The sequence below is a fragment of the Somniosus microcephalus genome, unplaced genomic scaffold, assembly GCF_052327205.1.
Source record: "Somniosus microcephalus isolate GS21.2 unplaced genomic scaffold, FLI_Smic_1.0 unresolved_chr4, whole genome shotgun sequence".
Classification (NCBI taxonomy): domain Eukaryota; kingdom Metazoa; phylum Chordata; class Chondrichthyes; order Squaliformes; family Somniosidae; genus Somniosus; species Somniosus microcephalus.
In genome coordinates, this window is record NW_028225182.1 from 10,800,634 (window position 1) to 10,821,183 (window position 20,550).

A 20,550-nucleotide genomic window follows, 5' to 3' on the forward strand; every position below is an offset into this window, starting at 1 on the left:
TTTGGTCCTGTGTAATGAGACAGGTTTAATTAAAAATGTCCTAGTAAAGGATCCCCTTGGAATGAGTGACCATAACATGGTTGAGTTCCATATTCAATTAGAGGGTGAGAAGGTTGGATCTCAAACAAGCGTGCTGAGCTTGAATAAAGGAAACTATGAAGGTATGAGAGCGGAATTAATTAGAGTGGACTGGGAAAATAGATTAAAGGGTAAGACGGTACATGACCAGTGGTGTACATTTAAGGAGTTATTTTACAACATCCAAAAAAAATATATTCCACTGAGGAAAAAAGGGTGTAAAAGAAAAGATAGCCATCCGTGGCTAAGTAAAGTAATTAAGGATAGTATCCGACTAAAAACAAGGGCATATAAGGTAGCCAAATCTAGTGGGAGGATGGAAGATTGGGAAGTCTTTAAAAGACAGCAAAAAATAACAGAAAGATTAATTAAGAAAGGGAAGATAGATTATGAAAGTAAATTAGCAAAAAATATAAAAACAGACAGTAAAAGTTTCTATAGTTAGATAAAAAGAAAAAGGGTGGCTAAAGTAAATGTTGGCCCCTTAGAGGGTGAGACCGGGAAATTAATGGTGGGAAACATGGAGATGGCAAAAACACTGAACAATTATTTTGTATCAGTCTTTACAGTAGAGGATACTAAGAATATCCCAACACTGGACAAACAGGGGGCTCTAGGGGGGGAGGAACTAAATACAATTAAAATCACTAAGGAAGTGGTACTTGGTAAAATAATGGGACTCAAGGCGGATAAATCCCCTGGACCTGATGGCTTGCATCCCAGGGTCTTGAGGGAAGTAGCGGTAGGGATTGTGGATGCATTGGTAATAATTTTCCAAAACTCACTGGACTCAGCAAAGGACCCGGCAGATTGGAAAACTGCTAATGTAACACCCTTATTTAAAAAGGGTAGTAGGCAGAAGGCTGGAAACTATAGACCTGTTAGCCTAACATCTGTGGTTGGTAAAATGTTAGAGTCCATTATTAAGGAGACAGTAACGGGACATTTGGATAAACATAATTTAATAGGGCAAACTCAGCATGGTTTCATGAAGGGGAAGTCATGTTTAACAAATTTGCTTGAGTTTTTTGAGGAAGTAACATACAGGGTGGATAAAGGGGAACCAGTGGACGTAGTGTATTTAGACTTCCAAAAGGCATTTGACAAGGTGCCACACGAAAGATTATTGCTCAAGATAAAAAATCACGGGATTGGGGGTAATATTCTGGCGTGGGTGGAGGATTGGCTCTCTAACAGAAAGCAGAGAGTTGGGATAAATGGTTCGTTCTCAGATTGGCAACCAGTAACTAGTGGTGTTCCGCAGGGGTCAGTGCTGGGTCCCCAACTCTTTCCAATCTATATTAACGATTTGGAGGAGGGGACCGAGTGTAACATATCAAAGTTTGCAGATGATACAAAGATGGGACGGAAAGTGGTGAGTGAGGAGGACATAAAAAACCTGCAAAGGGACATAGACAGGCTAAGTAAGTGGGCAGAGATTTGGCAGATGGAATACAATACTGGAAAGTGTGAGGTTATGCACTTTGGCAGGAAAAATCATAGAGCAAGTTATTATCTTAATGGCAAGAAACTGGAAAGTACTGTAGTACAAAGGGATCTGGGGGTCCTGGTGCACGAAACTCAAAAAGTTAGTGTGCAGGTGCAGCAAGTGATTAAGAAGGCCAATGGAATGTTGGCTTTTATTGCTAGGGGGTTGGAATATAAAAACAGGGAGGTATTGCTGCAGTTGTACAAGGTATTGGTGAGGCCGCAACTGGAATACTGCATACAGTTTTGGTGTCCATACTTAAGAAAAGACATACTTGCTCTCGAGTCAGTACAAAGAAGGTTCACTCGGTTAATCCCGGGGATGAGGGGGTGGTCATATGAGGAGAGGTTGAGTAGATTGGGACTCTACTCATTGGAGTTCAGAAGAATGAGAGGCGATCTTATTGAAACATATAAGATTGTGAAGGGGCTTGATTGGGTGGATGCGGTGAGGATGTTCCCAATGATGGATGAAACTAGAACTAGGGGGGATAATCTTAAAATAAGGGGCTGCTCATTCAAAACTGAGATGAGGAGAAACTTCTTCACTCAGAGGGTGGTAGGTTTGTGGAATTTGCTGCCCCAGAAAGCTGTGGAAGCTACATCATTAAATGAATTTAAAACAGAAATAGATAGTTTCCTAGAAGTAAAGGGAATTCAGGGTTACGGGGAGCGGGCAGGAAATTGGACATGAGTCTAGGTTCGGAATGGTCATGGCCCTGTGGGTAGTGGAGTGGGCCCAGGGGCCGTGTAGCCTTGTTCTGCTCCTACTGTGTTCTAATTCTGTTAGATTTCAGGAGATGGTTTTATTCCTGTTCCTGGCTGGGGTGGAGATCGCCTTTACAGAAGGTAAGTACTGTAGAAAATATAGGGACAGAGCGATCTCCTGGAAGAATTTCGATCGCCTAGATGGGTCGGAGAGGAATTTCCCAGATTTTTTTCTCCCAAATTGGCCATTGGGTCTTTATCTGGTTTTTCGCCTCTCCCGGGAGATCACATGGGTTCGGGTGGATGCAGAGTGATAGAAGATTTGAGGTTAGGATCAGATCAGCCATGATCTTATTGAATGGTGGAGCAGGCTCGCGGGGCCGATTGGCCTACTCCTGCTCCTATTTCTTATGTTCAAATGTTCTTATTGTCGCTGATTGCAGTCAGGTACCTGGTGGCTCCGGCCCGGTCGCAACAGCATGTCTGAGCCACGTTTCTGCAAATGGTAGCACGTTTGACTGCAGATCAGAAGGCTGCGTGTTCAAATCACGTCGGGGTCACTGTTTTTTCGGGTAATTCCAAAATTATTCGTTTCTTTGCCGTTTCACAATAACCACACACTTGCTCCAAAGACTGTCTCACTCTTTCCCCAGTGTCAGGGCGTGAAGCGCCACAATTCCTCATTTATTTAATGTGACAAGACACAAGCACAGGTATTCGCTCAAAATCAACCTGCAGGTGGTCACACAGAATAAACAGAGCCAGAGAGACAGGCAGAATCGGGAAACACCGGCAAATAGACGAGAGATATTGACAAGGTGAGAAAGCGCTTTGCGATCAGAAAATTGCCTGAATCCCTGTGGTTAATGAAAGGGGTTTTGATGCTTGATTTCCTTACACACCTTGGAATTCAGATGAACCTGGTTCATGGTTTGCAGAGCAATTTAAACTCCTGGGTTAAACCAGAGAGAAGGAAATTCGGCACTTCAATGAGTTTGAAAGGAACATTTTTGACTTGTGCAGTTCGGTCAGAGAAATACCAGTGAAAGGAATTCATTGCAGAAACAGCGATTCTGTAGTGTCCCTTTTGTCTGAACAGTGCTTTCTCGATGTTTAATTAAGCAGAAGTTTCCGTAGTGTAGCGGTTATCACGTTCGCTTCACACGCGAAAGGTCCCCGGTTCGAGCCCGGGCGGAAACATTATTTTTCTGTGAAATAAATTTAACAGCTTTCTTGTGTCAGAAGCAACGAACAATTTAAAGCAGACTCCTAAAATACACAGTGCGTAAATTCTGATAGGGTATAAATCTTCGTCAATGAATAAACTTTCACAAATTATTAAAGTTAAATTACTCAACTTTCGACTGTCCCTTACTGTGAGCATTTCTTCCATTCTCCAAAACAACGCTTTTGGTTAATGAATGTTGATTACAACAATTAAACCACTAAACTACGAGAACACACATTAAAGAGTTGATCACAATTGCTGATATTTCTTATCTTTTTTCTGGTGTTTTTTCAGCTCTTGTTCCTTTTCAGCTCCTGACTGCGGATATTCCTCTGATTAAACTTGCTTTCTCCCCATACACCTGGATCCCTTTAGCCTTAAGAAATATATCCAACACCTTCTTGAATATATTTAATGAATTGGCTTCTACTGCCTTCTGTGGTAGAGAATTCCACAGGTTCACCACTCTCTGGGTGAAGAAATTCCTCCTCATGTCTGTCCTAAATGCCCTACCCCTTATCCTTAGACTGTGACCCCTGGTTCTGGAGTCCCCGACCATCAGGAACATCCTTCCTGCATCTAGTCTTTCCAGTACTGTCAGAATTTTATAAGTTTCAATGAGATCCCCTCTCATTCTTCTAAACTCCAGCGAGTACGAGCCCAATCCTCCCAATCTCTCCTCATATGGCATTCCTGCCATCCCAGGTATCAGCCTGGTCAATATTCGCTGAACTCCTTCCATGGCAAGAACATCCTTCCTCAGATAAGGCGACCAAAACTGCACACAGTACTCAAGATGTGGTCTCACCAAAGCCCTGTACAACTGCAGCAAGGCATCCTTGCTCCTGTACTCGAATCCTCTCGCTACGAAAGCCAACATACCATTTGCCTTCTTAACCGCCTGCTGCACCTGCATGCTTACCTTCAGCGACTGGTGCACAAGCACACCCAGGCTTGCAAACCGTGTGTGCCCCTGGGATCCATGGGCCTTTATGCAGGCGTATGCCAGCAGGCCCAGGGCAGCAAGATTCCGATACTCTGGAGACACCAGGTAAGTCGTATTGGTTTTTTGATTCAGAGGCGTTAGCCAGCGGCGAGTTTCCGATCGCATTTTCCAGGCCGATTGTATTTCAGGAGTCTGGTTTAAAATGCTCGTTGCTTATGTCAGCAGGAATCTGGGGCAACTTTTGTTTAATTTAATGGGACCAGTTATTGCACGGGATATAATTTTCTGGAACACATAATTTCTGCAGTTGTGGCCGAGCCAGTGTTTTATAAAGGTTCATCATAACTTCCTTGCTTTTGTACTCTGCGCCTTTATTTATAAAGCCCCGGTTACTGGAAGCTTTTTAAACTGGTTTCTCAACCTGTCCTGCCACATTGAACGTTTTGTGTACATACACCCCCAGGTATCTCTGTTCCTGCAACCACTTTGGAAATGCATCCTTTAGTTTATATTGCCTCTCCTCATTCTTCCGACCAAAATGTATCAATTCGCACTTTTCTGTTTTTAACTTCATCTGCCACATGTCCGCCCATTCCACCAGCCGATCCATGTCCTCTTGAAGTCTATCACTATACTCCTCACTGCTTACTATACTTCCAAGTTTTGTATCATCTGCAAATTATGAAATTGTGCCCTGGACACCTAACTCCAAAGGATTAATATATGTCAAGAAGGGCCGTGGTCCTAGTACCGACCCCTGGGGAACACCACTGTGTACCTTCCTTCATTCAGAGAAACAACAGTTTAGCACTACTCTCTGTTTCCTGTCACTTCGCCAATTTGACATCCATGCTGCCACTGTCCCTTTTATTCCATGGGCTTCAGATTTGCTGGCAAGCCTGTTACGTGGCACTTTATCAAATGCCTTTTGGAAGTCCATGTCCACCACATCAATTGCATTTCCCTCATCAACCCTCTCTTTCTCCTCATCAAAAAATGCAATCAAGTTGGGAAAAGTCGATTTGCGTTTAACAAATCCGAGCAGACTTTCCTTAATTAATCCACACTTGTCCAAGTGACTGGTCATTTTGTGCAGGGTTACCCTTTCTAAAAGCTTCCTCACTACCGACGTTAAGCTGACTGGCGTGTAGTTGCTGGGTTGAACCTTATACACTTTTTTCAACAAGGGTGTAACATTTGCGATTCTCCAGACGTCTGGCACCACCCCATATCCAATGAGTATTGGAAGATTATGGTCAGCACCTCCGTAATTCCCACCTTTACTCCCCTCAGCATCCTAGGATGCATTTCAACTGGTCCTGGTACAGCCAGCTTTCTAGTACCTCCTCTTTATCAATTTTTATCCCATCCAATATTCAACACAGCTCATTAACTGTAGCAGTGGGCCCGGGCGGCGCTTCAGTAGAAAGTTCGAATAGACAAAGTCACTGTCTCGGTCTTAAGTGCTCTGCTCATCAAGAACAACCACACAAACAAAATGGTTTTACAATGCTTACCTCTTATCTCCAGTCAAATTTATCAGTTCGCTAGGTTGGTATGATTCTTGCTTCGGGGTTATTGCTTGAAACTTGCGAGGGATCCCGGACGAGCCCTTATTTTGCCCGCGAATTATGAACTTGCTGTTGGAACTTTTGCAAAAAAAAACACTGGCTTTAATACACAGCTTTTCACGAACTCAGGACGTCCCAAAGCGCTTTAAGCCCATTGAAGTCCCTTTGAAGTGTTGTAATGTGGGGAAAGATGTGCCCAAATCACCCCCACATGAATCTCAACTCTTTGGGAAGGAGTTCGGTGCAAAGACTCAGGCGCCTCAATGATGTGGACTTTCTTTGAATGAGTTCTGCTTGTAACTGCACTCGGGCTTGAAACATCTCCCGGGCTTCCATCTCACGGGAGCAGTGTGTGGTGGCTGTGCAGCGGTTAGCATGTCGGTGACGAGCTTGGGGTTGAGACGCGTCGATTTCAATCTATGAAATTTCACCAAGGCCCAGAGAAAAGAAATGCTGAATGGAACAGTCCCTGTGAGCGATGGATTGAAGGGGACGACGCTCCGAGCTCAGCTGGAGAACGCGCAGTGCAGTAAAAGGGTTCGCAACCGTAAATGTCAGAGTTTTTAATCATGCAATAATTAGAAGTATAATTAACAACAGCTCTTAAACAAATCTTTGCGAATTTTAGACGAGGAACTCCAACACGTTATAGTTCCGAGTTCGATATACAAGTTAATCAAACCTTTAACGAATTCTAAAGTATCTGTTCCAAACTTTTGATATCTTTTCCTTTCCTCTACTACGTGACAATGTGCACGTTTAATAGTGTAACCTAACACAACTGCCCACCTTCTGATGGAAGGTTTTCGACCGGAAATGTTAAATCTGCTTCTCTCTCCACAGCTGCTGCCTGACCTGTTGAGTGTTTCCAGCACTTTCTATTTTTATTACCCGACCTTGTTACCAGAGTATCACTTCCCTTATCCCCTTACCACACTCCTTCCTTACATGTAGCCTTGTCCGACAAACAGGCTCCATTCGCACAACGGGATGTTCTGCTTCAGGCATTCATTGGAACTATAAGGGGAACCAGTGGAGGCAGCATATTTGGATTTCCAAAAGGCATTCGATAAGCAAACACGTAAAAGCTTGTTACACAAGATAAGGGCTCATGGGACTGGAGGTAATGTATTAGCAAGAATAGAGGTTTGGTTAATGGACAGAAAATAGAGGGTAGGAATTATCGGGTCATTTTCTGATTGGCAGGCTGTAACTAGTGGGGTGCCGCAAGGATCAAGTCCGCATGCTTCAGCTATTTACAGTCGATATTACTGACTTAGATGAAGGGACAGAGTGTAATGTATACAAGTTTTCTGATGATACAAAGCTAGGTGGGAAAGTAAGCTGTGAGAAGGACACAAAGAGCCTACAATGGGATATAGACAGATTAAGTGAGTGTGCGGGCAAGAAGGTGGCAGATGGAATATAATGTAGGGGAATGTGAGGTTATTCAATTTGGTAGGAAAAATAGACACACAGAATAATTTTAAATGGTGCAAAGCAATTAATTCTTTCGTTCTGCAAATGAAAGTTATGGGGTAAGTAATGGTAATTTATACAATTCTAATTTTTTCAAATCAGCTGAATGTAGTCAATTTCATCAGGTTGTGATTTAAAAACTGTGTTATAAAAGTCACTTTCCTGACCAGGAATCGAAATCGTGTTGTGGAGGTGAAAGGACTGGTTTTCTGAATCATTTAAAGGTGATCGCTATGAATCACGCAGCATAGGTTTAAAATCACGGCTACAATTTGTTTCTTTGTAGAAGAAGGGGATTGAATATGACTATAAAATCACCATACAACGCCCGCGGTGAGAGTGGGTTCGAGCTTACAATTAAGTTAAGTCTGCGAAGTTACCGCTGAGCTGATGCTGAGGCCGATCAACGAATGAGAAACCGCTCAATATAAAGGATGAGCTCACAAACATCAGGCACAGTGCAGTCTGGTCAACGTCAAGCCCCTCCTTTCTTATTCAGAGACATGAGCGGGAGTCAGACGCCACAAACTTTAATTAAAGGCACAGATACGAGTAACACTTGAAAATCTTTTCACTGTAAAATTATTTCACTTTATTTAATGGCTGACTGCATTGAATCTGAAAATGATCACCAGGAGATTTTATGTTCGCTGATGAATCGCTTTTCCGTGGACACTAACGCTCCGGTTTCCGTAGTGCAGTGACTATCATGTTCGCCTCCTACATGAACAGTTCCCAAATCGAGCCCGGGTGGATATGTTCGAGTGGAACCTTTTTATTCTGCGCAATAACCGGTCCGGTTATATTGAACAAAATTTGCCACAGATTCCTGATGTTGTAAGTAATGAACATTTTAAACCAGCCTCCTAAAATACGATGGGCCTTTAAATTGCGATCAGAGGTTTGGCTCCGGCTTACGCCTCCGAACCGAGAAACAAATCCCAATTAACTGGTGTCTCCGGAGTTTCGCACACTTGCGGTCTTGGGCCTGCTGGCGTACGCCTGCATAAAGGCCCACGGATAACATTGGCGCTCACGGTTCGGCAGCATCCCTGGATTCACGTTGGCCAGGCCAACCAATCTAACAGGGGGATTCCTATGATGCTTTATGTACGGAATCCCATAAGCATAATAGAAATCTCCAAGTAAATAACATTTCACACCACGGAAGTAAGAATAAATGGTCACATGTTCAAAATAAATGAATTTAATTAAGCATTCAATGGTCTCATTCTGTGACGTTATGACTCCTCTCTGTCCCACAGAACAGTGAGAGGGAAATAGAGGGCGAGCACGATTCCAACGAGGAACAGGTGCAGGAAGTTTTTATACAGTTCTTCATATGCCAGTAAATCTTTTAAAATTATTTCACTTGAACTTTTCAAAGGAGCATTTCAAGGAGCTGGGAAGAAGTTTAAAATTGGGGTTGTTAATAAAAAATCCTCCCCGTCAGGGAATTGAATGCTGGTCTCCCGCGTGACAGGCGAGGATACTCACCACTATACCAATGAGGAACTGAAAACTGCAGTGTTTGATCAGAACTAGAATGGACCTGTGAACAGAGTGAGAAAGAGACAGAAGGGACAGAGAGACAGAGAGAGAGAGAGGGACAAAGAGAGAGGCAGAGATAAAAAGAGAGAGACAGATAGAGACAAAGAAAGAGAGACAAGCACAAAGAGCGAGTGGTCCCAGGGATGAGTTGACTTCAGTTATGTTGAGAGACTGAGAAGCTGGAATTGTTTCCTGCAGAAGGTTAAGAGGAAATTTAATCGATGTTTTTAAATTTACAAGATGTTTTGATAAGAGTAAATAAGGAGAATCTGTTTCCAGTGGCAGGAGGGTCGGTAACTGGAGGAGACTAATTGAACCTAACCGGCAAAAGTACCAGAGGGGAGATGAGTTTTTTTTACCACAGCCAGTTGTTGTGATCGGGAATGCGCTGCCTGAAAGGGCGGTGGAGCAGACACAATAGTAACTTTCCAAAGTGAATTGAATAAATCATTGTAAAGGAGAAATTTGCAGGACTATGGGGAAAAGCAGTGGAGTGGGACTATTTGAAGAGCTCTTTCAAAGAGCCAGTGCAGACTCAATGGGCTGCATGGCCTCCTTCTGTGTCGTATCATCTATGATTCTATGAATCTATGATTTAAAATAAAAATTGAATGTTTTGAAACATAAATGTAACATTTTAAAACGTAACAAAATTTACCTAAACGAATTTTAAATGTAAGTGTATGTTTATATCACGTTCAAAATATATTTTAATACTGATTTTAACCCTTACGATGGTAAAAGAAAGCCTTATGCCTGCTATTATCAGGTGTAAGGGTTTCCTGGGCATTCGCTGGGCAGTAGTTAGCCCAACTCTGTGACAGCAAAAGTGATGTTGTAGCGGATGCGGTGAATCTGGCAAAGCGAAACTTGACAGATCGCAAATTCAGGGCGTGCGGATACCTGGCACTTGTGTAGTCGTCCTGAAGGTGTACAATAGCCTATGCTGTGCATTCGCTGAACGAAGCACCGTAAAATCCGGGCCATGGTGTAAAATAAGATATGCATAACAGTTCATCACATAGAAAGCACAATATATGTTAGTGAAGTATCTTTAGCATTTATGTCATTCTGTAAATTAAGATTATCGGTTAATTAATAATAATTAAGACAATTTTCCAGGTTAGATGCGTGTTAGAGTTATAACAAAATTAGTTTAATTTAATAAAAAACTGTTATAAAAATGACTTCCCTGACCGGGAATTGAACCCGGACAGTAAGAGTGCCGAATTCTAATCATGAGACTGCCAGGGAACACTGAAGTAAAGTGACGCAATAATCGTAATTAGAATGAGTCAATCTGTATTGGATACAAATGAATTTCGCGTGTTTACATGTATAGCATTTCATGACTCTGCAGCTTATAGATCTATTTACATTATATCTGAAATATTTTTCCATTTATTGGGGTGCATCTATCTTCATTGGAAACCTCATTAAAGTGCTCGAACCTCTTCTATTTCCATCATGCCGGCTGTACAAGAGCCACAAATCAAATGTAATCTCACATGGCGCGCTGGCATCTTCCAGTTCTATATATGTATATAGAGAATTAATGGTGAAAGGTCATCGACCTAAAGGTTACACATACATGTAAAAATACTGGAGTCAGTTGTATATTTATTTTCTTTATTTTTATAACATACTTCAGGACATTAATATATAAATATCTGTGTTTGAAACTGTGATTCTTCTAAATGGATTTTGGGTGTATCATTGCGCTGGTGATGAATAAATGTGAATGTATCTGTGTGTTATTGATCAATGTATTTGTGTGTATCGGTGTTCTGCATAAAGTCATTTGCGTGTAATTTAAAAGTAAGACAGAAATAAATAGCCAGAACATATTTTTGAATGCGACAGCTTCACCCAAATAAATGAATAAATAATACCGATACATGTAAATATTGGATAAGTAACTGAAGGAATAAAGTGTGCAGGCCTATGGGGAAAGGGCGGGGGAGTGGGACTAGCTTAAGGGCTCTTGCAGAGAGCCGGCGCGGGCTGGACGGGCCGAATGGCCTCTTTCTATGCTGTATCCATTCTCTGATTCTATGATGTAGTTCTGTAAGTGGTGAAAGGCGACTACAGTGGCTGACCAGCACCTCAGGGATGGGCAATAAATGCTGGCCTTGCCAGCGAGACCTACATCCCAGAAACCAATCTAATAAAATACATCTAATTCAAGTTCTCATTGTTGTGATGTAACCATTTATATATTATTTATCCAGACTCATATGAGCTGCAAAGCAACCATGACCCCGACGTCATTTGAACACGCAGCCTCGGGATCAGGCGCACTACCGTTGCGACACGAGGTCTAGACAGCTCCCAATCATATTCAGGTTGATACAAGAATCATAGCTGGTCCCTGGTGGTCGACTGGAACTCACCCGGTTATGATTCTTAATCAAGGAATTCAGCGTGACAAAAGATTTGGCTACAGTTCACTTTATAAAAGTAATTCTAGTCTGTGAGACGAGTTATAATTGCTTGCATCACCGTTAATAAACCCAGTACTTTCTGTTACAGATTTAGGTTACAGACTCTCTTTGCGGGGCGCTTGTTATGGGTTTAATATTACAAACTGGGTGACATGGCTGATCGTGATCAGGCAGGGGGAGGGTGAGCGGCCCCACTGTGTGGGTGCGGAAGAGAACACGTTCGGGGTGTGCGGGGGGAATCAGTGACATTTTTTGTAAAGGGCAGCGGAGAAGAAGGACTGAGAGCTTTCAGTGTGGGACCGAAGTTGTTTAAAGTGAGGCAACACATTGCCGATCAGCACAGAGGGAGTTCACTGAGTCAGGTCCCCTCTGCTGCTGCTATAGAGCCGGGGTGTCCGCAGTGTAGCGGTTGTCACGTTCGAGGTTTGGCGAGCAACCAGAGGCGAATTTATCCTCCTGTCAAAAGGGCCACAACGGCTTCTCCCCTGTTCTTTAATTGTTCTTTATTTCACTTCACTGAATAGATAACTTCGAGTGAGAGAAAACCGATCCACAGTGAGACCCATTTCATCTTATGTTCACTTTTAAACACTGGAGTCTCCGAATCGCTGAAGTTCAGAAATGTAATCCATGAATCTGCAGGGTGGCAGTCAGTAAGAAACCGTTTCTGTCTGGATCCGGGAGAGGTGATGGCTTCCGGCTGAAGATTGCCGGTACTGTCGATAGATTTTTGTTGGGTAAGCGTATTCAGGGTTACGTAACCAAAGCGGGTAGATGGAGTGAAGATACAGATCAGCTCTGATTTAATTGAATGGCGCAATAGGCTCGAGGGGCTGAATGGCCTCCTCCTCTTCCTATGGAGTCAATGCAATACAATGCACCCGAGTGCTGGAGGGTTTCCAGTGTGTTGTGGTTATCGCATTCCGCTAACGCACGAAAACTCAATGGTTCGAAAGTGGGTAGAGGCCATTTAATGCCTTTTCTCCATTCAAGTTTAGTGATTATGAAAACTGGAATAATTTGCATGCATGGTTCAGTATAAATAAAATGCGCATTGACAGGCGAATTATGCCATTCAAATGGCAGCGTTACAATGAGTGAAGTAATTCTCAATAATATTTCCCAAAAAGGACACAGTTTGGGTTGCGGTACTGTAAGGAGGATTTGGGGAAAGTTGGCGCTGATTTAGGGAATCTCCCACTCGTGTGTCGCTATTTGACGAGCTGGGCATTATTTTATTTAAAAATCGAGGCTGGGGACTTTCTCATTGAGAATGTGGAAAGCAGAACAACACAGATTAATAGGAAAACACAAGGTCGGCGACAGGGTTCAAATTGCAGTTTCAATCGGCCTGTCTGGCTGTCCTTTCAATAAGTAATAAAAAAAAGCGCGTCTCTAAAAATGTCCCCACCCTGTTATGATTCAGGAAACTGCACAGGGATATAGAGAAGAGGAAGAGCGAAGGGGAAAATACTGTTTCCAAGGAGAACTAATGCAGGGACTCTTCTGCTGCGCCTGGAGCGGCCTCCTGCAGCCCGGATACATTAACATCCTAACAGCTCATTAACTGTAGGAGTGGGACCGGGCGGCGCTTCAGAAGACAGGCCGAAAAGGCAAAGTCACTGTTTCGGTCTAAAGTGCTCTGCTCATCAAGAATAGCCACACACACACGATGGTTTTGCAATGGTTAGCTCCTCACCTGGCTAGGCTTTGAAGCGGCATTCTCGGTAGTCCGATTTTCGCTTCGGTGTTTGTTTAAATTTCCGAGAAGCCCACGGTTCAAATCCCAAACGAGCACTCGTGTCGCCGGCCACTATTCAACTTGCAGTTGAATCTTTTGCAATCACCCTTTAATAACTGATTACCATAATTTACAGAATGCAAAAAAGGCGTAAACGCTCTTCAATGACGGATTTTCCCTTTGTTAGTTTTCAACTGTTAACCATATCTCATTTTACACATTGTATTTTTGGAATCTCGATTAAATTGCTAATTGCTTATGAAAGCAGAAATTTGGCGCAACTTTATTGAAAGCGAACAGGATCGTTCACTGCACATTACGAAATCCTGGCGAATGCAAATGTTTCCCGCCCGGGCTCGAACCCGGGACAATTCGCGTGCGAGGCGAACATGATAACATGTACATTACGCCAACCGCTGCGGCATAGCCCACAGATAATGGAATCAGTAGTGAACAAAATATCGCCCAGTGCACATTTTCAGATTCAACGCAGTCAGCTTTTTCATCAATGAAAGAAGTTTTCAGTGAAACGATTTGGAAGTATGTGTTACTCGTATTTGTAGCTTTAATAAAAGTTTGTGACGTTTGACTCCCGCTCATGTCACTTCTTCCTCTGTTGAATAACAAAGGAGGGGCTGACGTTGACCAGACTGCACTGCGCCTGATATTTGTGAGCTCCTCCTTTATATTGACTGATGCTGTTTCAGCTGAACCAATCAGCACAGAGGGGCTTTACTGGTCAGTTCCCCTCTGTTGAAGATACGGATTTAGCAGTTCCCGTAGTGTAGTGGTTATCACGTTCGCTTTACACGCGAAAGGTCTCCGGTTCGAGCCCGGGCGGGAACATTATGTTTAATGCTGCTGTGGATGAACAACCAGCGGGTTTATTTTAAGTGACAAAAGAAAATTATTGCAAATGCTGTAAATCTCAAATACAAACGGAAAATGGTGGAACTTCTCAAGAGGTCAGGCAGTATATGTGGATAAAGAAACAGAGTGAACGTTTCAAGTCGATTACACTTCTGTTAGAATTGGGAAACGTGAGAGATGTATGGCTAGTTTATTCCCCTGTCAATAGGGCTACAGCGGCTCCTCCCTTGTTCTTTATTTAACTTCACTCGTCAGATACCTCTGAGTGAGAGAAAACTGAACCACAGTGAGGCCCATTTCATCGTTTGTTCCCTTTTAAACCCTGGAATCTCCGAATCCCTGAAGTTCAGAAATGTAATTCATTGATCTGCAGGGTGGCCGTCAGTGAGAAGCCTTTTCTGTCCGGATCCGGGAGTGCAGCTGGATTCAGGCTCAAGATTGCCGCTACTGGCGATAACTTTTTGTTGGGTAAGGTTATTACGGGTTAAGGAAACAAAGCGGGTCGATGAAATGAAGATACAGATCAACCCTGATCTAATTGAATGGCGCAACAGGATCGAGGGGCTGAATGGCCTCCTCCTGTTCCTATTGAGTCGGTACAATGCAATGTACTCGAGTGTTGGAGGGTTTCCGGTGTGTAATGGTGATCGCATTCCGAAAACTCAATGGTTCGAAAGTGGGCAGAGGCAATTTAATGTATTTTCTCCATTCAAGTATAGTAAATATGAAAATTGAAATAGTTTGCATGATTGGTTCAGTATAAATAAAACACGCATTGACAGGCGAATTATGCCATTCAAATGGCAGCGTTACAATGAGTGAAGTAATTCTCAATGGTATTTCCCATATAGGACACAGTTTGGGTTGCGGTACTGTAAGGAGGATTTGGGGAAAGTTGGCGCTGATTTAGGAAATCTCCGCCGCGCGTGTCGCAATTTGACGAGGTGGGCCTTATTTTATTTAAAAATTGAGGCTGGGGACTTTCTCATTGAGAATGTGGAAGCAAAACAACACAGATTAATAGGAAAACACAGGGTCAGCGACGGGATTCAAAGTGCAGTTTCAATCGGTCTGTCTGAGTGTCCATTCAATAAGAAACAAAGAAAACGCGTCTCCAAAAATGCCCCACACCGAGTTATGATTCCGGAAACTGAGCCGGGGGAGAAATAGAGACACAAAAGCACAGGGATATAGAGAGGGCGAAGAGCGAAGGGGAAATTACCGTTTCCACGGGGAACTAATGCAGAGACTCCTCTGCTGTGCCTGGAGCGCCCTCCTGCAGCCCGGATACATTAACATCCTAACAGCTCATTAACTGCAGCAGTGGGACCGGGCGGCGCTTCAGAAGACAGGTCGAAAAGGCAAAGTCACTGTCTCGGTCTCCCGTGCTCTGGTCATCAAGAATAGCCACACACACAAAATCGTTTTGCAATGGTTAGCTCCTCACCTGGCTAGGTTTGAAGCGGCGTTCTCGGGGATCGATTTTTCGCTTCGGTTGTTTGAATAAATTTCAGTGAAGCCCCAAATCCCAAACGAGTGCTCGTGTCGCCGGCCACTATTCAACCTGCAGTTGAATCTTTTGCAATCACCATTAAATAACCGATTACCATAATTTACAGAATGAAAGAAAGGCGATACACACTTCAATAACGCATTTTGCCCTTTGTAAGTAATCAACTGTTAACCATATCTCATTTTACACATTGCATTTTAGGAATCTCGTTTAAAATATTAATTGCTTATGAAAGCAGAAATCTGGGGCAACTTTTGCTAAAATTAACAGGACTAATCACTGAACAGAATAAAATTTTTGCGAATGTATTGTGTTTACTTGCGCTCGAACTGGGGATTTTTCCGCGTGTGAGGAGAGCGTGATAACCGATACACTACGGACACTGCTGCACAGCTGATCATAGAGAATAGAATCAGTAGTGAACAAAATATCCCACGGTGCTCATTTTCAGATTCAACGTAGTCAGCTTTTACGTCAAGTGAAAGATTTTATCAGTGAAACGATTGCAAGTAAGTGTTAATCGTATTTGTGCCTTTAATTAAATTTTGTGCCGTCTGACTCCGGTTCATGTCTCTTCTTCCTCTGTTTAACAAGAAAGGAGGGTTTTGACATTAACCAGACTGCACTGCGCCTGATATTGGCGAGCTCATCCTTTACATGAGTGATGCTGTTTAAGGTGAACCAATCAGCAGAGAGTTGCTTCACTGGTCAGTTCCCTTCTGTTAAAAGTCATTAGTCAGCGGTTGCCTTAGTGTAGTGGCTATCACGTTCGCTTTCAACGCGGTAGGTTCCTGGTTCGATCCCGGGCGAGAGCATTTTGTTTAAGCTTGCTTCCGAGTACATTCTCTAACCAAAAGGGCTGCAGTGACTGCTCACTTATTCTTTAATTGCTCTTATTTCACTTCACTAAATAGATAACTTTGAGTGAGAGTAAACTGATTCACCGAGGATCCATCGCGTGTGAGGCGAACACGGTAACCGTCACACTGCAGCCGATCAAAGGGCGAGAAACCACTCAATATAAAGGTTGAGCTCACAGATATCAGGGGCAGTGCAGTCTGGTCAACGTCCAGCCCCTCCTGTTTTATTCAACGGAGGAAGAAGGGACATGAACGGGAGTCAGACGCCACAAACTTTAATTAAAGGCACAAATGCGAGTAACACTTACAATCTTTTCACTGTGAAATTATTTCACTTGATCGCAAACCTGACTGCGTTAACTCTGAAAGTCAGCACCATTGGAGTTGATATTCACTGCTGATTCTATTTTCTGTGCATGGTAGAAATAACCGGTCCTGTTCAATTTGACAACAGTTGGCCCAGATTCCTGGTGTCATCAGCAATGAACATTTTAAACCAGGTTCCTAAAGCACAGTGTGTAAAATGAGATATGGATATCAGTTAACATGCAAAGCACAGAACAAATGATTGAAGAATCGATTCTCGCTCCGTTAGCATTCCTTTAGTTGTGCAAAAGATAATTATCGGTTTATTAATGATGCTTTCCCGTGAAAAAAAGTCCACAGTTTAACAAAAGACGTCCGGTGAGTGACAGGTAAGCGCTACTTCTGCAGCTGTCTGACACCGAGTGGGAGTGGGATTTTAAAGCCCTTTTATTGAGGATCGTTTATATATATAAACATCCACGCTTGTTGTTGTCGACCCCATGGCGCAACGTTAGCTGTGTGTTCAAATCAGGTCGGGTCACAACTTTTTTGGATAAATCCGGATTTAATATTTTCTTTGCTGTTTCACAATAACCGGACGCTTGCTCGAAATTCTGTCTCACTGTTTCCCCAGAGTCAGGGAGAGAAGAGCCTGATGGCATCAGTTAAATAAGCGGACAAGACACGATCACAGATATTCGTTCAGAATCAACTTGCAGGTGCCCGGACATAACGTTTAGAAGTCAGGATGGTCGAGCGGTCTCCCCTGGAAGTGTGGGTTCAGATCCCACTTCTGACATTCCTTATTTTTGATTAGGTTTGAGGTGCTGTATTAGTTTGAGGTGCTGTATTAGTTTGAGGTTCTGTATTAGTTTGAGGTGCTGTATTAGTTTGAGGTGCTGTATTAGTTTGAGGTGCTGTATTAGTATGAGGTGCTGTATTAGTTTGAGGTGCTGTATTAGTTTGAGGTGATGTATTAGTTTGAGGTGCTGTATTAGTTTGAGGTGCTGTATTAGTTTGAGGTGCCGTATTAGTTTGAAGTGCTGTATTAGTTTGAGGTGCTGTATTAGTTTAAGGTGCTGTATCAGTTTGAGGCGCTGTATTAGTCTAAGGAGCTGTATTAGTTTCAGATGCTGTATTAATTTGAGGTGCTTTATTACTTTGACCCGCTGTATTGGTTTGAGGTGCTGTATTACTTTGAGGTGCTGTATTAGTTTGAGATGCTGTATTAGATTGAGGTGCTGTATTAGTTTGAGGTGCGGTATTACTTTGAGGTGCTGTATTAGTTTGAGGCGCTGTATTGGTTTGAGGTGCTGTATTAGTTTGAGGTGCTGTATTAATTTGCAGTGCTGTATTAGTTTGAGGTGCTCTTTTAATTTGAGGTGCTGTATTAGTTTGAGGTGCCGTATTAGTTGGAGGGGCTGTATTAGTTTGAGGTGCTGTATTATTTTGAGGTGCTGTATTAGATTGAGGTGATCTTTTAGTATGAGGTGCTGTATTATTTTGAGGGTCTGTATTAGTTTGCATTGCTGTACTAGTTTGAGGCGCTGTATTAGTTTGAGGTGCTGTATTAGTTTGAGGTGCCATATTAGTTTGAGGCGCTGTATTAGTTTGAAGTGCTGTATTAGTTTGAGGTGCTGTATTAGTTTGAAGTGCTGTATTAGTTTGAGGTGCTGTATTAGTTTGAGGTGCCATATTAGTTTGAGGCGCTGTATTAGTTTGAGGCACTGTATTTGTTTGAGGTGCTGTATTAGTTTGAGGGGCTGTATTAGTTTGAGGTGCTGTATTAGTTTGAGGTGCTGTATTAGTTTGAGGTGCTGTTTTAGTTTGAGGTGCCGTATTAGTTTGAGGTGCTGTATTAGTTTGAGGTGCTGTATTAGTTTGAGGTGCCGTATTAGTTTGAGGTGCTTTATTAGTTTTAAAAGCTCTACTGATTTACCTGGGATGGCAGGAATGACGTATGAGGAGAGATTGGGTCGATTGGGCTTATACTCGCTGGAGTTTAGAAGAATGAGAGGGGATTTCACTGAAACTTAAAAAATTCTAACATGAATAGACAGACTAGATGCAGTAAGGATTTTCCCGATGGTGGGAGACTCCAGAACCAGGGGTCACAGTCTATGGATAAGGGGTAAGCCATTTAGGATTGAGATGAGGAGGAATTTCTTCACCCAGAGAGTGGTGAACCTGTGGAATTCTCTACCACAGAAGGCAGTTGAGGCCAATTTATTAAATATATTCAAGAAGGAGTAAGATATATTTCTTAAGGCTAAAGGGATCAAGGGATATGGGGAGAAGGCAGGGACAGGGTACTCAATTTGGATGATCAGCCATGATCTCATTGAATGAAGGAACAGGATCGAGGGGCCGTATGGCCTACTCCTGCTCCTATCCTCTATCTTTCTATGACTTGAGGTGCTACATTAGTTTGATGCCCTGCATTAGTTTAAGGGGCTGTGTTAGTTTCAGGTGCTGTATTAGTTTGAGCCGCTGTATTAGTTTGAGGTGTTGTATTAGTTTGAGGTGCTGCATTAATTTGAGGCGCTGTATTAGTTTGAGGTGTTGTATTAGTTTGAGGTGTTGTATTAGTTTGAGGTGCTGTATTAATTTGAGGCGCTGTATTAGTTTGAGGCGCTTTATTAGTTTGAGGCACTGTATTAGTTTGAGGTGCTGTATTAGTTTGAGGTGTTGTATTAGTTTGAGGTGCTGTATTAGTTTGAGGTGTTGTATTAGTTTGAGGTGTTGTATTAGTTTGAGGTGCTGTATTAATTTGAGGCGCTGTATTAGTTTGAGGCGCTGTATTAGTTTGAGGCACTGTATTAGTTTGAGGTGCTGTATTAGTTTGAGGGGCTGTATTAGTGTGAGATGCTGCATTAGTTTGAGGTGCTGTATTAGTTTGAGGCGCCGTATTCATTTGAGGTGCTGTATTAGATTGAGGTGCTGTATTAGTTTGAGGCACTGTATTAGTTTGAGGCTCTGTATTAGTTTGAGGTGCTGTATTAGTTTGAGGTGCTGTATTAGTTTGAGGTGCTGTATTAGTTTGAGGCGCCGTATTCATTTGAGGTGTGGTATTAGTTTGAGGCACTGTATTAGATTGACGTGCTGTATTAGATTGAGGTGCTGTATTAGTTTGAGGCGCTGTATTATTTTGACATCCTGCATTAGTTTGATGTGCTTTATTATTTTGAGTTGCTGTATTAGTTTGAGGTACTTTATTAGTTTCAGGTGCTATATTAGTTTGAGGCGCTGTATTAGTATGAGGTGCTGTATTAGATTGAGGTGCTGTATTAGTTTGAGGTGCTGTATAAGTTTGAGATGCTCTATTAGTTTGAGGCGCTGTATTAGTTTGAGGCGCTGTATTAGTTTGAGGTGCTGTATTAGTTTGAGGTGCTTTATTAGTTTGAGGGGCTGTATTAGTTTGAGTTGCTGTATTCGTTTGAGGTTTTGTATTCGTTTGATGTAGTGTACTATTTTGAGGTGCTGTATTAGTTTGAGGTGCTTTATTAGTTTGAGGGGCTGTATTAGTTTGAGTTGCTGTATTCGTTTGAGGTTTTGTATTCGTTTGATGTAGTGTACTATTTTGAGGTGTATGATTTTGAGCTGTTGCATTAGTTTGAGCTGCGATATTATTTTGAGGGGCTGTATTATTTTGAGGTGTTGTATTATTTTGACACAGTGTATTAGCTTGAGGTGTTGTATTATTATGACATAGTGTATTAATTTGAGAATTTGTATTAGTTGGAGGTAGTGTATTATTTTGAGGTGTA

The 20,550-nt window shown here is 42.5% G+C and overlaps 2 non-coding genes across 2 annotated transcripts; both read left to right on the plus strand.

Moving 5' to 3' along the window:
• The first annotated feature begins 3,401 nt into the window (after window positions 1–3,401).
• On the plus strand, window positions 3,402–3,474 carry trnav-cac (transfer RNA valine (anticodon CAC)). The gene has a single exon. It is a non-coding gene; the product is annotated as a tRNA-Val (tRNA).
• A 10,533-nt stretch (window positions 3,475–14,007) lies between these two features.
• On the plus strand, window positions 14,008–14,080 carry trnav-uac (transfer RNA valine (anticodon UAC)). Its single transcript has one exon. It is a non-coding gene; the product is annotated as a tRNA-Val (tRNA).
• The last annotated feature ends 6,470 nt before the right edge of the window (window positions 14,081–20,550 follow it).